Consider the following 20,809-nt stretch of genomic DNA (forward strand, 5'->3'; position numbering starts at 1 on the left):
ATCAACAGTACCCGTACACCCCTATGAAATGCAGAACTTGTCTTATGCGATTGCAGTCTTTCTCAGCGTATTCCACTGATGAATTCTTCTCTGGCGAAGATGATGGGTACGAAACTCATTGAAACGTTGCGACAAGACGACGCCACCACTCGACTGATAACCCCAGAAAAATTCATCGACTGCGTCGTCAGTACACAAGCAGTGCCAGCCGGACCGGGTCGATCAGGAGGCCTCTGCGAGTTCGAATGTGGACTAGTCTTTGGATATCACCTGTGTAACAAATCCATCAAGGACATTGCAACTATTCTAAATTTGCCGAAGTCGACTGTTGGTGACGTCACTGTGAAGTCGAAACGTGAAGGAACAATCGCGAGTCCTGGCACACGTCGTGTAATGACGGACAGAGACCACCGAGCATGAAATCAACCGAAGGAATCACTCCTGAGTTTCAAAGTGATACAAGCGGTCCAGTTAGTATTGTGACTGTGAGTAGGGATATAAAAAGAATGGGTATAACGATCGAGCAGCTCCTTGTAAGCCACACATTTCTGTACTTAGTGATTTGCGATGAACGAGTGATTTGGAGTGATGAATCGCGCTTTACCCTATGGCAATCCGATGGAAGGGTTTGGGTTTTGCCAGTGCCTGGATAACGTTACCTGCCATCATGTGTCATGCCAACAATGAAGTAAGGAGGAAATGGTGCTTCTGCACGGGAGTGTTCCTCGTGTTCGGAGACGATGACTGTATCAATATGACAACACATCCTGTCATAAAGCAGAGCTGTGATGCAACGGTTTGTGGACGCTGACATTCCTGAAATGGACTGGCTGCCCATAGTCCCGGCGTGAACCCAATGAAACACCTTTGGGATGAGTCAGAACGTCGACTTCGCTCCGGACCCCAGCATCCAACATCCCAGCCTTCTATGGTTACGGTTCTTGAAGAATAATTGAGAGCTATTCCTCCAAAAGCATTCAGACACCTCTTTAAAAATGTCCTCAGTAGCGTTCAAGCTTAAAGACGAATGTTAGACACACTCCACGTTATTGTCAATATCAGTGTCCACTGTTTGCCCCCAGTAGCTGAGTGGTCAGTGCGACAGAATGGCAATCCTAATGGCCGGGTTCGATTCCCGGCTGGGTCGAAGATTTTTCTCCGCCCAGGGACTGGGTGTTGTGTTGTCCTAATCATCATCATTTCATCCTCATCGAGGAGCAAGTCATCTAAGTGGCGTCAAATCGAAACACTTGCACCCGGCGAATGGTCTACCCAACTGGAGGCCCTAGTCACATGGTATTTACATTTACAGTGTCCACTGACAGGTGTCTGGGCATCTTTGATCAGATAGTGTATGAAGACGTGAATTCTTCTCTTCTTCTCACGGCATTACAACCGTTTGTGTGTTTTAGCCTCATAAACAAATTTCCTCCATTCTGCCCTCTCCAGCGCGGTTCTCCGCCATCCTCTGACTTTGAGAGATTTTATACCTTCATCCACATCATCAATCCACCGTTTCTGTGGTCTTCCTCTCTATCTTCTTTCGATTGGCATCCATTCAAAAATCTTTTTAGTTGTTCTTCTAGTATCTATCCTGAGGACAGGCTATACTTCTACTTTTTATAATTCTTACGATGTCAGCTCCTTGTATGAGGCGGTCCAGCTCAGTATTCGTCCTAGACCTCCAGAAACCATTATTATGCTGAACTGCCCCTTAGATCTAGCGCAGCACCCTAAATTCAAATATCCTGAGGTGCTGCTCATCAACACTCGTTAGCGTCCATGTTTCACATCCGCAGGTTACAACTGACTTGATCATGCAGCTTCAGTTGCCTGCTTAATAACCTAGAGGCCAACAATTTCTCAAATGTATGGAAGCTCTTAGGAAGGGCAGTTTTATTTCAGCTGACATGGAATTTGTGCTGTTAATATTAGAGCCCAAACAGTCAAAATTCTGCACATGTACAAACTTGACACCGTCTGCCGATAGTCCATCCAAGTTATTATTTTTCTTCCTGGTGAAATTCATGTACTTAGTCTTCCTTTCATTTATAGAGAGGCCTCTAGGTTCTGTGGCTTCTTTCAGCTCGCATATTGTCCTCTCTAGTGATACCCTCCTTCTACTAATAATTGCTACATCGTCAGCATACGCACGTATTTGAGTCGAATTTGTGCCTATTTAACCAGATGTCTGAAGCTTCCGCATGGCTGCTTCCAGAGTCAGATATAAAAGCATTGTAGAGAGTGCATCCCCTTGTCTGATCCTTTACTAACGCTAAACCTATTGCTCAGTTGTAGAATCAACGCTGATTTTTTATTGCTTATTGGGTATTTATATTCCCATGATTGGGGACTAGCTAGCAGAAGCCAATTTACGGCTCTGCAAGGTTTTAGATTAAAAATAAAAGGAAAACAGGAATAAATTTTAAGAGGTTAAGACAGTGATTATGTGTATAACCACACGACGGCGAAATCCTTTTCCTATTCTGTGATAATGCTATTGATAGTGACCGGTCTAGGTCACTGCATGACTAGGAATTTTGTTGTAGAAGGTACTGCAGAGGAAAAGTGGAAGCTTCTAGTTGGGCTGCAGAAATTAAGAGATGGAAGGAAGATAGTTTACTGGAGCCTTCACATGTGATGAGACAGGCAAAGTAGGTTGCAGTTGGCAAGAGGAGTAGAACTCAAGGAGATCATGCGGGTAAAGTTGGCCAAGGAAACAATGTAGATGGTTTAGAGAAGAAATTAAGGAAAATATTAGGAGGTATCGAAATCAGGTTTGCAGGAGACATACAACAGGAGAAGGTATTCTATGTGTTTGAGTAGTATGGGAATTCCCTGAGTTGGTACGTGTCTCAGTTGGTAGAATGTAGACAGATGAGGCGAATTATGAATTTATGAATTTGAAGGGAGCGATAAGAACTGAGAAGATTTAAGGTTGGTGCAAGATTTTCATCGGCGACGATGGGGCGGATGAGGATTTTACGGATGACGGTCATGGGATGCAGAACCCATGTTCTGCCAGTTAGCATTAAGTAATGACTTAAAACCATACTTGTTATCATTAAAACTCGACTTTTATTAAAATTTATAAATAGGTTTTCAAAAGACCGCTACCAGTGCTGATTCCTCGTTAAATTTCTTAACTTATTTAATACTGCAGTATGTTTCCAGGTATGACCTCATCACGAGGCAAAACACGGCAATACAAAAAATTTTACACGAATGTACATAGATCTCAATATAATAGTTTACTATTTTGATATACGTTGCGACCTGCTCTGTTCGTCATAAAAGGCTCACTTCTTTAGACTGTGTGGATTGTTCGTTAAAAGTATCATGGATGGAATCGGTGGTTAGTAATTAAGAAAAAGTGGTGGGTCTGCACCAGACACTTCCCTGCGAGAGTTTGCTAAAAAGCTGTTTTACAATGGATCACTTTGCACCAATGAATTATGCTGTCACATGTTGTGTAAGGTTTCTAGCTTATTTTTGGTATTCGATGAGAGTTATGTGAGTTCTCTTTTTATTCGATGAGTCATACTTCATACTTGTGCAATATTTTCTCAGGGAGAAGTCTCTTATAGTTGATATGTTACGCCACAGAGGTCCTGAGCGTAAGCAAAGTGATCTTTTGTTATCAATATCATTGTCGTTCCCTGTGTGACATTCGAGAGTATCAAGTGAGAGCGTCTGGTGCTGGTCACGATTATAAGCGGTCTGGGAATAACTAGCAGGACAAAGAGATGCAAACGCAGAGGAGGTTAATTTTTGGCAATATAGTTTTTAAAGACTGATGTTAGAACTGCGACGACTCAGATAATGTTGTCGTTGCTTTGCTTGCTCACGAGTAATTTATGATGAGTTTGAGAAAGGTAAATTCTCGGTGTGATTTTTTCTTACATCATAAAAATGAGTTTCCCCAAGGATCCGACCATGCACCCTTGCTCTTCATTGTGTATACCAGTGACTTACCACACACTACTTGCAAAAGGTTTTGCTACGCCGATGACCTTGCCAGTAGCCATTCAAACCAGCACGCTCGAGGAAGGATAAAATATACTGTCTACACACTTAGAAAATCTCAACACACATTACGTAGCATGGAGATTCCAACCAAATTCAACCAAAACGGAAGTCTGCGCATTCCACTTAAACAACAGAATGGTAAAACCAACGGTTCAATGTGGATTTCTGTCAACAGAGAAGTAAACACAATTTCCAGACTAAAAACCTTGATGTCACAATCGATCAGTCTTTAATATACAAAAGACACATGTAAAGCACTAGCCAAAGACTCGAAACAACATCATGAAGAAAGTGATGGCACATTGTGGAATGCTGAAGCTTCCACTCTACGGATTGCAGCCCTGATACTAATATTCTCAATAGCGGAATACTGTGCCCCTGTATGGCAACACAGTGCTCATACAAGGAAACTAGACATTCATCTGAATGAATCAATGAGAGTAACAACTGGTACACTAAAATGCACACCATGAGTACTATTCCACCACCTGAATTGCGATGCCGAGAAGCAACCGATTGAGAATGGAGGAAGCTGGATCAGCCAGTCTATCCCCAAGATCTTCCAGTTCACACAGTCTTAAAGAGACACGCCCCTGAACGTGCTGCATATTTAGCATTATCTTCACCCTTGTAATGCAACTGACCAATAAACGAGAGATAGCTCAAAACTCTTACACACAATTAGGGTCACTAGTCAAAGTACTCCCATAAAATCATTCACATAAGTATTTTATGTCTCCAGTTTCCTTCCCTGATACCGATCTGTGAAAAAGACAAGTAATTTATTTTACTACAACAAAAATATTTAAAAGTGTAACTCAAATATCACCGACATCATCAGGTGTTATAAATTTTTCAGGAGATAGTAGGCAAGGAAGGTAGAAGAGGTCTCATTCTAAATATCTTTACCAATTTTTGTGAGTTTAACTTCAGTCATTTAGGAGAAAAGTGTACCTGAAAGATGAAAATTCAAGTTTTCAGTAAATCGCAAAAAAAGATTTACAGATTTATTAACTTACCATTGTGTTCGTTTAGAACATTCCAGATGCATACACCAGTTGTCCTCCTGTTTCCTTATCCACCATACTCTTTCTCTTCATTCTTTTCTTTATCCTTGACTCTTTGGTAGCAGCTTCTGCAGCTGTGTCCGCTTCGGTTACCCGCCACTTATCAATAGCAGTTTGAGCTGGAGCCATATTCCTTCCCGTCTGGATGTTCAATTTCTTCATAACTCTGATCCTTGAAATTGCACCATCATTGAATGTCATTAGTGCATCCATTACACCAATCTTCAGCACTGTCAGCCCGACAAATACAGTTTTGGGTATTCTCTCCCATATACAGCTGTTCAAGCTTTCATTGGCATTCTGAGAGAGACCATGCATATGTTTCCTAAGTAGATTTTTATTTGCCAGATTCCTATATACAATGTGTTACAAAAAGGTACGGCCAAACTTTCAGGAAACATTCCTCACACACAGATAAAGAAAAGATGTTATGTGTACATGTGTCCGGAAACGTTTAATTTCCATGTTAGAGCTCATTTTAGTTTCGTCAGTATGTTCTTCCACCTACGTTCAATGGAGCACGTTATCATGATTTCATACGGGATACTCTACCCGTGCTGCTAGAACATGTGCCTTTACAAGTACGACACAACATGTGGTTCATGCACAATGGAGCTCCTGCACATTTCAGTCGAAGTGTTCGTACGCTTCTCAACAACAGATTCGGTGACCGATGGACTGGTCGAGGCGGACCAATTCCATGGCATCCACGCTCTCCTGACCTCAACCTTCTTGACTTTCATTTATGGGGGCATTTGAAAGCCCTTGTCTACGCAACCCCGGTACCAAATGTAGAGACTCTTTGTGCTCGTATTGTGGACGGCTGTGATACAATACGCCATTCTCCACGGCTGCATCAGCGCATCAGGGATTCCATGCGACGGAGGGTGGATGCATGTATCCTCGCTAACGGAGGACATTTTGAACATTTCCTGTAACAAAGTGTTTGAAGTCACGCTGGTACGTTCTGTTGCTGTGTGTTTCCATTCCATGATTAATGTGATTTGAAGAGAAGTAATAAAATGAGCTCTAAAATGGAAAGTAAGCGTTTCCGGACACATCTCCACATAACATATTTTCTTTCTTTGTGTGTGAGGAATGTTTCCTGAAAGTTTGGCCGTACCTTTTTGTAACACCCTGTATAGGCCTAATTGCCTCAATTACAGCAAGTGGTAAGGAATGCTTGTGGGTATATTGTATGTCTGTAGCATTGCTCAACCAGTACTTCACCACAAGTCTTCCCCTTTTGGATACAAACCATGCTGTGGGTGTAACGTCGCGAGTCATTATACAATAGCATTTATTGTACTACTTTTCAGTGCGGCTCGTAGCTTTGGAACCATTGGTGGTGATAGAAACAGCCACTTGTATCTTAGCGTGACTCATTCGCAGCTGTCGCTAGCCTAGTCGTGGAATTTACGCCGCAAGCATAACCCGCCCTACCGCATGGGGTTTCATATGTTGACACTCTGTGAAACCATGTTGCCCAAACAGCTCGTCTCATGTTCTCCATATCTCCTACATTTCTCCTTATTGCTAGTCCATAACATTGAGTCAAAGAATCAATTTCACTTTTTGTAAGACGACCTGAACTGCCCATATGTTTTCTGTCTGACTGTTTCTTTTTTTTCCACTGAAGTCTTTTTCATAATTTTCTCATCCGAGCTCCCATTCTTTTTTGTACATGCCAAACACATTCAAGCTTTTCCATCTGAGTGTCCCCATATGGTCTGTCATTAACAACAGTAGTGTGTCCTTTACAGTGTCCATCCCCATGGTAGCCTGCATACCTCACACCACAACTGATCTCTGATCTTCTAAAAATATGAAGTACTCCTTTCGTTTCCGTGTTTCCATTTGGGCCATCAAAGTTCTTTACACAAACATGAGTGCAAATAAATTTACTTGAACAACCCTGGCAGTGCTTTGTTAGATATTCATAATCTAGTATCTCACCAGTTTCAATAAATGTGGCAGTTACAACCCCATTCAGAGAAGTACGACCTCTCTTCTGCCAAGATCCATCAAATGCTGGACCAATGTCTGATAAGGCTACTGCTTCTTCTGCTGCTCTTTTAATGGAATATTCACTTAGACCACATAAAGCATTATGTATTAATTTATTGTATCTGACAAGCCTCAGTGGAGGTGGAGACAAATCCATCACTGCACAAAAAGTCTGGGCAGCTCTCCTTCCCCTTCCAATACACTGCATTGCGTAAGCAAGCTGAATATTTACACTGTAATGTCGACTATCAGTTACTGGCGATGTCATAGTATCACTGTGCATCTTACACGAGTTGCAGGCAATCACTAACCGACTTGAAAGATCCTTCCTTGCTGAAATGTCCTCAGAATCGTCAATACGATCTTCACAATTGCAGTACTTACATTTCACAACACTCTTCAAAAGTCTTGACAGCATATTTAGGTTCACAATAACATTTCCATCGTTATTGCTGCTCACAATACTACTAAGCTTGTTCTTATTACATTCAGAAAGCTAAAGTTTACGTCTAGAGGCACTGTCTGTATATACAGTTGCGCACGCGACTATTGAAGCAACTGATGTGTATTATTCGGCTGTGTTTGGAACTGGTTGCCTCGAAACTTTCGTTTGGGGCTAAATTTCTTTACTCTCGGCATTTGCAGCACAGGAAACACACACAATAACTACAAAACCACACACGTATGAAATTCCGAAATCATATATTCTCAGATCTTTGTTTACATTCGAATCATATCCTTCTAGACATGCCTGTACTTCGGTTCCGGGAGTCAGTGCCTTCTAGACTACACCTGTGTTAACGATCCGTAACTAACGACGGAAAAAACGGAAGAACAAAAATAATTCATCACATATTCTGACGCACTTCAAACTAACATATCGGCTTGGCCCCTGTGCAACATTACGTTCAACCTCAATCTTGGAACGAATAGGAAATGATAATGCCCATAAACTATACATTTTTGAAATCACCTTTCAATAGATCAAGAAAATTTTTCAAACTTTTGGTCATTTTTCACGAGCATGTCCTCTTAAGTGACTGTCCTTCAGACCGCTTGATATCGTGCCCTCCACTGAGGCATAATGGAAGAAACAACAAGAAGTTTGACTTTGGAGAATAGTGATGCAGGAGATGTAACACTGCAACAATAAAACATCAAGCTGTTCAAGATCCATCTAACGGTCTACCAGGATTTGATCTGAAGAGAAGTGAGTGGACAGTACTGAACATGGTAAGAACCGCCAGACACAATGCTTTGATGCACAAGTGATGATTCCGAGACTCTCCAGCATGTGATTGTGGGGCCCGAAAACAAACCGTTCAGCATATTGTTAGAGAAAGTACCCAGGACTATTCAGTGCTTTTATTAACGCTGCTCCCTCTGTTATCAATTGGCTTCATTCAACAGATGTTGAACTCTGATTAAGTGTATCTGTTTTAATTAACAGTCCTAATGTTACATCTAATGTTCTCCTTTTAGTATTATTGAATTATTAACTTTAAGAATTTGAATATATTATCTCTGTGCTTAAATCCTTAAGTGTATAATTGTAAATTGTACGAATTTCTCAGTGTAAATAAAATTTAAAAAATCTTTATTGATTCGAGTCGGTTAGTTCTATTGCGGGACCAAATGAAGCAAAATAATCTGCTCATATGACTTGGACTCAAAGAGTTACAGAGTCAGCATTTCTTTACTACTCCATTAACTAATTACATGGCAGAGTAGTATTTTTTTATAAGAGATGAATTTTATAAAGATAGTTGTAATAGATAAAAGTCAGTTTCACAAAACAGTTTGGAAATTCTAGTTTCTTTTATATCGTTCAGTAAGTTTAGTCTCTTTCAACGCCCCTTCGCACAATTTCAGATGGATTTGGCGCCTCTTTTAAACAGATAACGTTTACGTAAGCTCATCACTTGCCTTCTTTCAATTCCCAGAATGTTCACATTACAATACACACAAACACATTAAAGTTAGGGATAGGAGGTAGGAAACGAGTGTACACATAACAAAACTAACAAAACAGTTACAACTGCAAATATATTCCGTTCGTAGTGGCTAACTTATTGCATGTCAACGAAACAAGTCAGGAGTTACGCTGAAGATTCGTTCAATCCATTACGCAACGCGCATAATTTCACACCACTGACACTTCTAAAAATCTCCTTAATAACTGCTTTAATTTTTATGGAATCTTATCAGTCTTATCTGCTTCAATTTTCCGCCGTAACGTATGGTTTTCTATCTGTTTTCACTTACTCTTTACCACAACGACGAAAGATGACGCTATCAGCAAATCTGATTATGTGTATGAGATCAGAGGGATTTGGGACGTTGACTGGGCGTAGTCAACAAGAATGAATGCAATTTGAAGGGTGTAATTAAACAGAAGCGCGTACGAGTGGAGCTGGAATGAGATACGGTCGTACGCTTTTCCAATATCGAAGGGTGGGAGGAGGGAGGTCGATGCCTATTTTGTTGTCGATATATGAGATGGGTTAACGGTAGTAGAGCCAGTCCTAACAAAACTCTACCATGTGGTGAGCAAGATGTATGAGACAGGCTAAATACCCTCGGACTTCAAGAAGAATGCAATAATTCCAATCCCAAAGAAAGCAGGTGTTGACAGATGTGAAAATTACCGAACTATCAGTTTGATAAGTCACAGCTGCAAAATACTAACACGAATTCTTTACAGACGAATGGAAAAACTGGTAGAAGCCGACCTCAGGGAAAATCAGTTTGGATTTCGTAGAAATGTTGGAACACATGAGGCAATACTGACTTTACGACTTATCTTAGAAGAAAGATAAAGGAAAGGCAAACCTACGTTTCTAGCATTTGTAGACTTAGAGAAAGCTTTTGACAATGTTGACTGGAATACTCTCTTTCAAATTCTAAAGGTGGCAGGCGTAAAATACGGGGAGCGAAAGGTTATTTACAATTTGTACAGAAACCAGATGGCAGTTATAAGAGTCGAGGGACATGAAAGGGAAGCAGTGGTTGGGAAGGGAGTGGGACAGAGTTGTAGCCTCTCCCCAATGTTATTCAATCTGTATATTGAACAAGTAGTAAAGGAAACAAAAGAAAAATTCGGAGTAGGTATTAAAATCCATGGAGAAGAAATAAAAACTTTGAGGTTCGCCGATGACATTCTAATTCTGTCAGAGACAGCAGATGACTTGGAAGAGCAGTTGAACGGAATGGACAGTGTCTTGAAAGAAGGATATAAGTTGAACATCAACGAAAGCAAAATGAGGATAATGGAATGTAGTCGAATTAAGTCGGGTGATGCTGCAGGAATTAGATTAGGAAATGAGACACGTAAAGTAGTAAATGAGCTTTGCTATTTGGGGAGAAAAATAACTGATGTTGGTCGAAGTAGAGTGGATATAAAATGCAGACTGGCAATGGCAAGGAAAGCGTTTCTGAAGAAGAAAAATTTGTTAACATCAAGTATAGATTTAAGTGTCAGGAAGTCGTTTCTGAAAGTATTTGTATGGAGTGTAGCCATGTATGGAAGTGAAACATGGACGATAAATAGTTTGGACGAGAAGAGAATAGAAGCTTTCGAAATGTGGTGCTACAGAAGAATGCTGAAGATTAGATGGGTAGATCACATAACTAATGATGAGGTATTGAACAGAATTAGAGAGAAGAGGAGTTTGTGGCACAACTTGACGAGAAGGAGGGACCGGTTGGTATGACATGTTCTGAGGCATCAAGGGATCACATATTTAGCACCGGAGGGCAGCGTGGAGGGTAAAAATCGTAGAGGGAGACCAAGAGATGAGTACACTAAGCAGATTCAGAAGGATGTAGGTTGCAGTAAGTACTGGGAGATGAAGAAGTTTGCACAGGTTAGAGTAGCATGGAGAGCTGCATCAAACCAGTCTCAGACCACAACAACGGTTGTACCGTAGTGGATAATCTGTGGAAACGTTGGGACGGAAGTCATAGTGGTGGCAGTGTTGCAAAATGAACAGACGAGGTAGGTTCCTGATTTTGCAGCATCGGCCTCGTATACTTAGGTGTGTGAATGAACAGTAGGTACTGCTCGTCTGTCTAAAGCAAGGTAACGTACCCTCCTGTCGTTGACGTAGTTGCGGCTGCAGGTGGCGGCGTTGGCACCGGCGCAGCGCAGCACGTGCAGCAGAGCCAGCTGGCGGCGGCGAAGGCGCTCCACGGTGACGCGCAGTTCCAGCACCGCCCGCTCGAGGGCGGCCACGTCGCTGTGCAGCACGGGCTCCCTCAACGGCGCGCGGACGGGTGCTGGCCTCTCCTCTGGGGCGATGCTGTACCACGGCACGTTGAACCACGGCAGCTTCGCCAGCGACTGGATGAAATTCGGCAGCTGTCGGCAGAGAATCGACGTCCTTTCAGCCGTTAACAGACTGTAATTATAGCTACATCTCCAGACTCAAACTTTTGTTTATCTTTCCACCACACCAGTGGTCGTCAAATTGCGGTCCGCGGGCCGCATGCGCCCCGCGGTTCTCAGCCGTTTTATACAGGGTGTTTATAAATGAATATCGGGGTTTTAATGCTTTATAATATTTATTACCTTAAACTTACAGTTATAAATGATATATCAAACGGAAGAGCAACTGAAACAGTTTCACCAAGAACCTTATAAATGTTCAATGTGAGCTCCATTTATCACACGGCACACATCAAGTCTATAGCCGAGTTCTTCGCAAACGTTGATAAGTGTGTCTTCAGTGAATGTAGCAACAGCTGCTTCAATCCGGTTTCTTAATTCAGGGAGGTCTACTGGTAGCGGAGGCACACACACACGATCCTTGATGAAGCCCCAAAGAAAAAAATCGCATGGCGTTAGGTCGGGTGAACGTGGAGGCCATGCAAAGCAAGCCCTGTCATTAGGCCCCTTGCGGCTTATCCAGCGCTAGGGTACAGTGAAGTTCAACCAATCGCGGATTGCGGCGGAAACATCGCGCGATGCGCGTGCACACTGGTGCCAAACACAACTGTTTGAGTTGCTGTTTCATTTGACATATCATTTATAACTGTAAGTTTAATGTAATAAATATTACAAAGAGTTGAAACCTCGATATTCATTTATAAACACCCTGTATAGTAATATAAATATAGCAACTAACAGCAGAATCCAAAAACGCCAACTAACGTTAAGAGCTTCTTAAGCTTTTACTGGTCAGTAAAAAACAAAAATAGTTACAGAAATGGTAACATTGTTTTTCACATTCACTTGTGGAGAAGGGTTTAGAATATATACATCACCAAAAATCTAGTTGTTGTCGGAACGGCGCGCGTCAACGCTCGACCCCTGTGAATACATCTTTCGAAATTGGATAGTTCTCAAACCGGAACACGGCAATTTAAAATTCTTATTCCCTATATTGGAAAATTTTAGTATCATAAAAGTGGCTGATCATTGTCAGCAACTGCACAATAATTTTATTCTACGAAGGAGTCAGGTGCAGACAACAACTATGAATGATAATTATTTATTCTTTACCGATATCGATTATACATTTCCATTTGTAATAGGTGCAAATATTTAATACATTCTGAAAAAGGATAACTTACAAACCAGTAGAGAATAATATGTACATCTGTGGTGCAGGTTCTATTGGACATGTCCGAAAGAACAGATACAGTTTTGATCCAGTAGCCACTCTGAATTAAGACACTAAGGAAATACAGACATTGACTGCGAGGTGGCATCAATGGGGAAAGTTGAATATTTGTTCCGGAAAGGGATTTAAACGTTGCTTACTAAGCAGATGCTCTGACCGCTGAGTCATCCGGACACAGTGGTTATCGCAGTTGCACGGACTACCCAGCACGCCTCCCAGCTAGACCCCTCATATATGTGGTGCCTGTTGTTTCAGACACGTCCGAAAGAACAGGCACTACATACATACACGTTGAGTCAGAAGGAAAGGTACAGGCTTTGAGGGGTGATAGTATTAGTGATTCTGAACAAAAAACTTCATATGGACGGATGCCCTATTCGGAATGGTTGCCGAGATAGAACACATTTAATATCACTTTTGTACGTTTTTCTTGAATAACTCGAAAACCGCACCCCCCCTCCCCCCCTCCCCCCTCTCCCCAGTGAAAACGTGTCGATGTACAAAATTAAACTATACTAAATTTCCTACAAAAAGGTCCTATTCATTTTTTTCTCCATAACTAATGGTTTGTGCGAAGAGAGCACGAGAATGTTGAAAAACTCTATCGACGCGCATGCGCTGTAGCTTACGTAGTTTTTGTAGGTCAGTCTGAGGCAGTTTCCCGACTTGATTGGCCGCAAGTGTCACGTATCAAAACGTTCGTCTCAACTGGCTACCTCAAATTGGCCAACAAAAACTACCTAAACTCCTGCTTTAACTTGGCAAGAGTAGAGCCATAAGATCCTCTCTTCACATCTAACTAGACATTCTACATATTTTACATAACATTCATTATGACAAGTTATATCTACAAGGGCTACAACTTTGCTTCTGCCGTTTTTTCTCGAAGTTCGGGGCTTTATTGCGAAAAACTTACAAAAAAATTATGATTCGTAGTATTGCCCATCGCTGGCCACTACATTCTCCCATCTTCCGAATAGCATACGAAACCCGTGGCGGAAGAACTGGGCGTCTTTTGTGGGGATTCGTGAATCGATTCAGTTTTGAACTTGTTCATAACGATCGGAAGTGCTGGTCAGCCAGAATGCGTGCTACTGATCCAAAAAGGTGGTAGTCACAGAGAGCAACGTATGGAGAATACTGCGGGAGGGATAGGACTTCTCATTTCAACGTTTCGTCCCGCGGGGTAGCTGATTGTGCGATAATGCTAGCACTTGTCAGTTCTTGCAATCTTCGGAATTGCGCGGATGATGTTTCTCCGAAACTCAGATAGTATATCGTCAGACACACACATTCTAGACACCAACGGAAACAGTCGTTTTGTTGATTTTAGAAATTCTGATTGAATGTTATCGATTCTAATGCTGGATCCCCTATTTGCTCTCTCCAAGATGAAGAAGTATATGAGGATAATGGATAATTCTGTACGTAAAGGGAGATGAAAATCTAATATTCATGGGGAACTGGAACGAGGTTGTAGGGGAGGGGAATTCCCATTGCGCTTTTAATGTTATCACCCCTTGTTTTATGTTTATTCATGCAGTCATTTATCATTAGCTTCCTAGAGCTTTTGACTTATTTCATTGCTAAGTGACTTGTATTCCCGTACTTCTGAATTTCCCAGAACATTTTTGTATTTCCTTCGTTCATCGATCAATTGAAGTATTTCTTATGTTACCCATGGTTTCGTAGCAGTTACCTTCTTTGTACCTATTTTTCCTTCCAACTTCTGTGACCACCGATTTTAGCGATGTCCATTCCTTTTCATCTGAACTGCCTAGTGAACTATTCCTAATCGCAGCATCTATAGCCTTCCTCGGTAGTTCCGTATCCCAATTTTTTGCTTATTCATTCTACCTGACTAGTATCTTAAACTTCACCCTACTCTTCATCACTACTGAATTGTAATCTGAGTCTATATCTGCTCCTGGGTACGCCATACAATCTAGTGTCTGATTTCGGAATATTTGCCTGACTATGGTGTAATCTAACCGAAATCTTCCTGTATCTCCGGGTCTTTTCCAAATATCCCTCATCCTCTTGTGAGTCTTGAATAGACAGTTCGCTATTGCTAGCTGATATTCATTACAGAGCTCAGTTAATCTTCCTCCTCTCTCATTTGTAGTACCAAGCCCAAATCCTCCTGTAACCCTTTCTTCTACCCCCTCCCCCACAACCTCATTCCAACCCCCCATGAATATTAGATTTTCATCTCCCTTTACATACTGAATTACGCGTTCAGTATCCTTATATACTTCCTCTGTCTCTTCATCTTCAGCCTGAGACGTCAGCATGTATAACTTGACTACCGTTATCGGTGTTCTGATGAGAATAACCTTGTCACTGAACTGTTCGCACTAACTCACTGTCTGCCCTACTTTTCTAGTCATAACGAGTCCTACTCCCGTTATACCATTTTCTGCTGCTGTTGATATTACCCTAAATTCATCTGTCAGAAATACTTGTCTTCTTTCCATTTCACTTCACATCATATCTAGACTGACTCTTAGCATGTCCCTTTTCAGATTGTCTACCTTCCCTATCACGATCAAACTTCTGACATTCCACGCCCCGAGTCGTAGAATGTTTTCCTTTCGTTGGTTGTTCAGTCTTTCTCTCATGGTCACCTCCCCCTTGGTATTCCCCTCTCGGAAATCCGAATGGGGGACTAGTCCGGAATGTTTTGCCAATGGAGAGATCATCATGAGACGTTTCGAGTTAAAAGTCACATGTCCTGTGGATACACATTATGCGTTTTTAATGCAGTGGTTTCCATTGCCTTCTGCGTCCTCATGCCCTTGGTCATTGCTGATTCTTCCGCATTTACGAGCAGTTTCCCACCCCAAGGACAAGAGAGTGCCCTGAACCTCTGTCCGCTCCTCCACCCTCTTTGACAAAGCGGCTGGCTGAATGAGGATGACTTTTTATGCCGGAAGTCTTAGGCTGCCATTGCTGATGATTTTTATTCAAAATTTAAGCGGTGGCGCTGTTCTAACCTGGGAGCGAAGATGTTTTGATCACTACTCAAAATTGCTCTGAGCACTATGGGACTTAACATCTTAGGTCAACAGTCCACTAGAACTTAGAACTACTTAAACCTAACTAACCTAAGGAAATCACACACATCCATGCCCGAGGCAAGATTCGAACCTGCGACCGTAGCGGTAGCGCGGTTCCAGACTGAAGCGCCTAGAACCGCTCGGCCACACCATTACTAATCAAAGACGCTATCCCTAGACCACGTTTTTGCCTTTATTCAAGAAAAACGATCTTACTGTTCCTTTTTTGTGAGGGGTCTTTCCCTTTCGGTTCCAGTTAACTCTGTTAAACTTATTTGGCGGTTATACCTGTTGACCGTCAGTTTCGGATTTGTTGTCGACGGCAAGTATAGACAGCCTTTGAATGGATTTCTGTAATGTCTTCTGCAGTGGGTCAGACCACAAACCCATCTGTCACTGAAAAGTACCCTGTGTTAAACACAGCCTTGAATTTCCATTTTCGAGACTCATAATTCTCAGGCTATTTTACTCACTGAAAAAATACAAATTCTTTTACTAAAATGGTTTTTGGTCCTAGTCTCCACCCTTTGCCCCTCCCTCACCCCCCCTCTCACCCTCCCCCTTTTTTTTGGATCCGCATCGCTACTACCGAGATTGTCGGCGATAATACCGCCCTTTACTCGACAAATGTACGTTCGGCGCGAAGGAGTATCCAAGGACATAGCAACACACGTGGGGGCATTCATAGCGCGTTGTTGACGTTCATGTTGAGTTTACAATGGACAGAGAGTTACTCAGCCACAGTAGTAATGCACCTGGGAGAGAGGGCGCTTCGGTCGACTTATCGTGAGTTTTTATCGTGATATTTCACCGAGGACACGCTGAACCACTTGATACTACCTGTATGCACAACTGTCTTGAAAGCCGGCCGGAGTGGCCAAGCGGTTCTAGGCGCTACAGTCTGGAACCGCGCGACCGCTATGGTCGCAGGTTCGAATCCTGCCTCGGGCATGGATGTGTGTGATGTCCTTAGGTTAGTTAGGTTTAAGTAGTTCTAAGTTCTAGGGGACTGATGACCTCAGAAGTTAAGTCCCATAGTGCTCAGAGCCATTTGAACTGTCTTGAAATCATTCACAATCCGATGCGTTTCCCTTAATTATCACTGTACTTGTTCAGTGTAACGTCACCGCATGTTTCCGATAACGGCCACAGGGTGCCACGTGCAGTAATATCGCGGTCGGGTAAGGCAACTATACCTGCACCACAAGGAAGCGCCTCTGCCGCTAGCACCAACTCTGCCAACACGTCGCCTCGAAAACAATGAATTTACATTAGAAGAGACGGTACGATTCCACTTCGCATCGACAATGGGGTCACTTCCTTGAGGAATAGGTGTTTATCGCCCGCCGCCTTGTGACGGACCGGTCATTACCTGCTGGTCGAACGGCCACTCGGCTCTCCGAAGTACTCGGTCGCGGCGATGGCGCGTGGCCGCAGCGTTGTCCTCAGTCCCCAGCTCCAGGTGTGAAGCTGGATCCAGGGTGTCTATCACGTCGGAAGGTTCATCATCGACAACTGTTGACAGGACACAAAGCATACACTGTTTATTCTCGTTAGTGCAGGTGATGATATGCGTGCACCGCAACGGTACACACGATTATGAAATATCGGGTACACAGATACATTCCCTGCCTTATATACCCTCCTGTAGTGTGTACGTGTACGAAATTACATTGACATCCGACCGTGCATTCTGTGTGCATAACTTTTTTTTCAGGCAGTACACACGCAACAGTCTGTAAACTCCCCCCTCTCACACCCCCACTCTTAAGTCGTACACCCACTTACCATCTCTCTCTTACACAGACACACACACAACCTCCCAACCCGCCCCCAACTCCCAGCCACCAGCTCCGTCCCTCCCCAGCTGCCCAAACCATCCACATAACTTTGCATTTCGTTGAGCGAAGCCACAAACATGCTAAGTTCATAGGCAACATATACCTGTTACACGTAATTTCAATACCAAAAAGTATTGGAGAAATGACATTTGAACCCCAGCTTCACAGACTTTGAAAACAGCATCTATTATTTTGTAATAATGAATGCGAGTGTTTTCCAAAGAAAATCTTTGCTCCAATGCAAAATACTAGAACATTTTATTTAGTCACATTCTTTGGTTCGGTTGCATTCTCTAAAGCACGCAGGAGCAGTTAGATGTGGCATAGTTCGTGTAATGTTATGTAATCATCCTAACTGGAAACATAAACTACACTGGAGCGCCAAAGAAACTGGTATAAGCATGCGTATTCGAATACAGAGATATGTAAACGGGCAGAATACGGCACTGCGGTCGGCAACGCCTATATACGAGGCGTATGACAACAAGTGTCTGGCGCAGTTGTTAGATCGGTTTCTGATGCTACAATGGCAGGTTATCAAGATTTAGTGTGTTTGAACATATTGTTACATCGGCGCACGAGCGATGCGACACAGCATCTCCGAGATAGCGATGAAGTGGGGATTTTCCCGTAAGACTATTTTCCGAGTATACCGTGAATATCAGGAATCCGGTAAAACATCAATTCTCCGACATCGTTTGCGGCAGGAAAAAGATCCTGCAAGAACGGGACCAACGACGACTGAAGAGAATCGTTCAATGTGACAGAAGTGCAACCCTTCAGCAATTTGCAGCAGGTTTCAATGCTGGGTCATCAACAAATGTCAACGTACGAACCATTCAGCGAAACATCACCGATCTGGGCTTTTGGAGCCGAAGGCCCACGCATGTACCCTTGATGACTGCAGGACACAAAACTTTACAACTCACCTGGGCCCGTCAACACCGACATTGGACTGTTGATGACTGGAAACATGTTGCCTGGTCGAACGAGTCTCGTTTCAAATTGTATCGAACGAATGGACGTGTACAGTTATGGAGACAATCTCATGAATCCATGGACCCTGCATCTCGGCAGGGGACTGTTCAAGCTGGTGGAGGCTCTGTAATGGTGTGAGCAGTGTGCAATTGGAGGGATATGGAACCCCTGATACGTCTAGACACGACTCTGACTAGTGACACGTACGTAAGCATCCTGTCTGATCACCTGCATCCATTCATGCCCAATATTCATTCCGACGGACTTGGGCAGTTCCGGATGGACAATGCCACACTTCACACGTCCAGAATGGCTACAGAGTGGCATTATTGAGCATATTTGGGATGACTTGCAGCGTGCTGTTCAGAAGAGAGCTCCACCCCCTACATCTACATCTACATCTACATGGTTATTGTGCTATTCACAAAAAATCTTACGATTTATGGACAGCCTTGCAGGATTTATGGTGTCAGTTACCTCCAGCACTACTTCAGACATCAGTCGAGGCCATGCCACGTCGGGCTGCGGGGCACTTCTACGTGCTCGGGGGGGGGGGGGGGGGGGGGGGGGCTACACGATATTCGGTATGTGGTACCAGTTTCTTCGGCTCTTCAGTGTACGTTGCTGAAATCTTCTTACGTTATCAGTCGAGTCGTGGTATCGTTTTTTCGCAACGTTTCGACTAGTTTCCTGCTCGTCACTTTCAGGTGCCTGAGGTTGACGAGAAGACTTCATCAACGAAATTGGTCGAGAACGATCGCTTTCCCATTTAAATTATGTTTCCCAAAGTAATTTGTGCATGAAGATTAATCCCATGGATGCAAATAACTGTAAGTAATAACATGGAGTCGAAATTATAACGTAAATATCTACAGATAGTTCTCTGCGTACAGTGCTTACTTGTTTACATTTTAATTTTGTCTTGCCACAGCCACACAACGACCCCCACAATGATACAAACACAAAGAACTGTATACCACCTGATGTTAAGTCGCTAGACGACTTGCAACTCGTATGCTAAAACAAAATTTTCTGCAATCAAAAAAAGGCGACTGCAAAACCTTAAACTATGTAACACTGATTAACGATTACGAATACAACGTAGCGTAAAACAGTAGCCATAAATACAGTTTTCAGCAGATACTCTTTCTTACACTAGTGATTTAAAGACAGAACAGTTTCATATACTACGTCCTACTGTAGAAGGAAGGAAGGAAGATGGGGTTTAACGCCCAGTCAACATCGAGGTCATTAGAGACGGAGCACAAGCTCGAATTGTGTCAAGGATGGGGAGGAAATCGGCTGTGCTCTTTCACAGGAACCATCTCAGCATTTGCCTGCAGCGATTTAGGGAAGTCACCGAAGACCTAAATCTGGATGGCCGGACGCTGATTTGAACCATCGTCCACACGAATGTGAATCCAATGTGTTACCACTGCGCCACCATGCGCTGTACCCTGCTGTTTATATGGGATGTAACTAAATTCCCTTTACAGACCCTGAGGGCAGGATCCCTACACCAAAACAAGAAAAAAATGTCCAGTAAAAGTGGGCTTTAAAATGCATACGTTAAGATATATAAGTACTTCTTCATCTTCGATACTATGGAACACATTTCTTCTACTGCAAGCTCTTTGCTTTTCATATTTTGGGTGAAGGTGGTATGGGACAAAACAAGGATAAAATGCCCGGTAAACATGGGGTCTAAATTGCACACCTTAAGAGCTATGAACACTTATTCAACAAAATAGATGTGTTTCATCGTGGCGAAAATGAGCAAGAGTTCATAGGTCTGAAGGTATGCTTTTTAGAGCCCATGTTTACTAAACTTTTTTTTTCTTGTTTTGGTCTAAGGAAATTGTCCTCGAAGTCTCTTTTCACCCTGTATATCGGGTATAGAAAAATAACTTTTTCAGGTGTCGAGGTGTGAAGATGATCATCATTTTTTCCTGTTCAGCCATGTAATTTCTGCTTTTTATGGTCGGTCGCTTCCTTCTTCGTGTTGTGATTCAAGATGTCTTGCGCAAGACAAAAGCGCTGTGGCCGGTGTTGCGGGGGAATACCCGAGAGGCAGGCAGTGATCTGCATACGCGTCCGCCCTTTCGTCGGACTTCACCAGGTAGGCTGTTGTTTTTAACCAAACTTGACAAACGTCCTTGGAGACACGTCAGAGAAAATCTTCCTTCTGTTTAGCTCTTAAGATA

Source organism: Schistocerca piceifrons, chromosome 1, assembly GCF_021461385.2.
Source record: "Schistocerca piceifrons isolate TAMUIC-IGC-003096 chromosome 1, iqSchPice1.1, whole genome shotgun sequence".
Classification (NCBI taxonomy): domain Eukaryota; kingdom Metazoa; phylum Arthropoda; class Insecta; order Orthoptera; family Acrididae; genus Schistocerca; species Schistocerca piceifrons.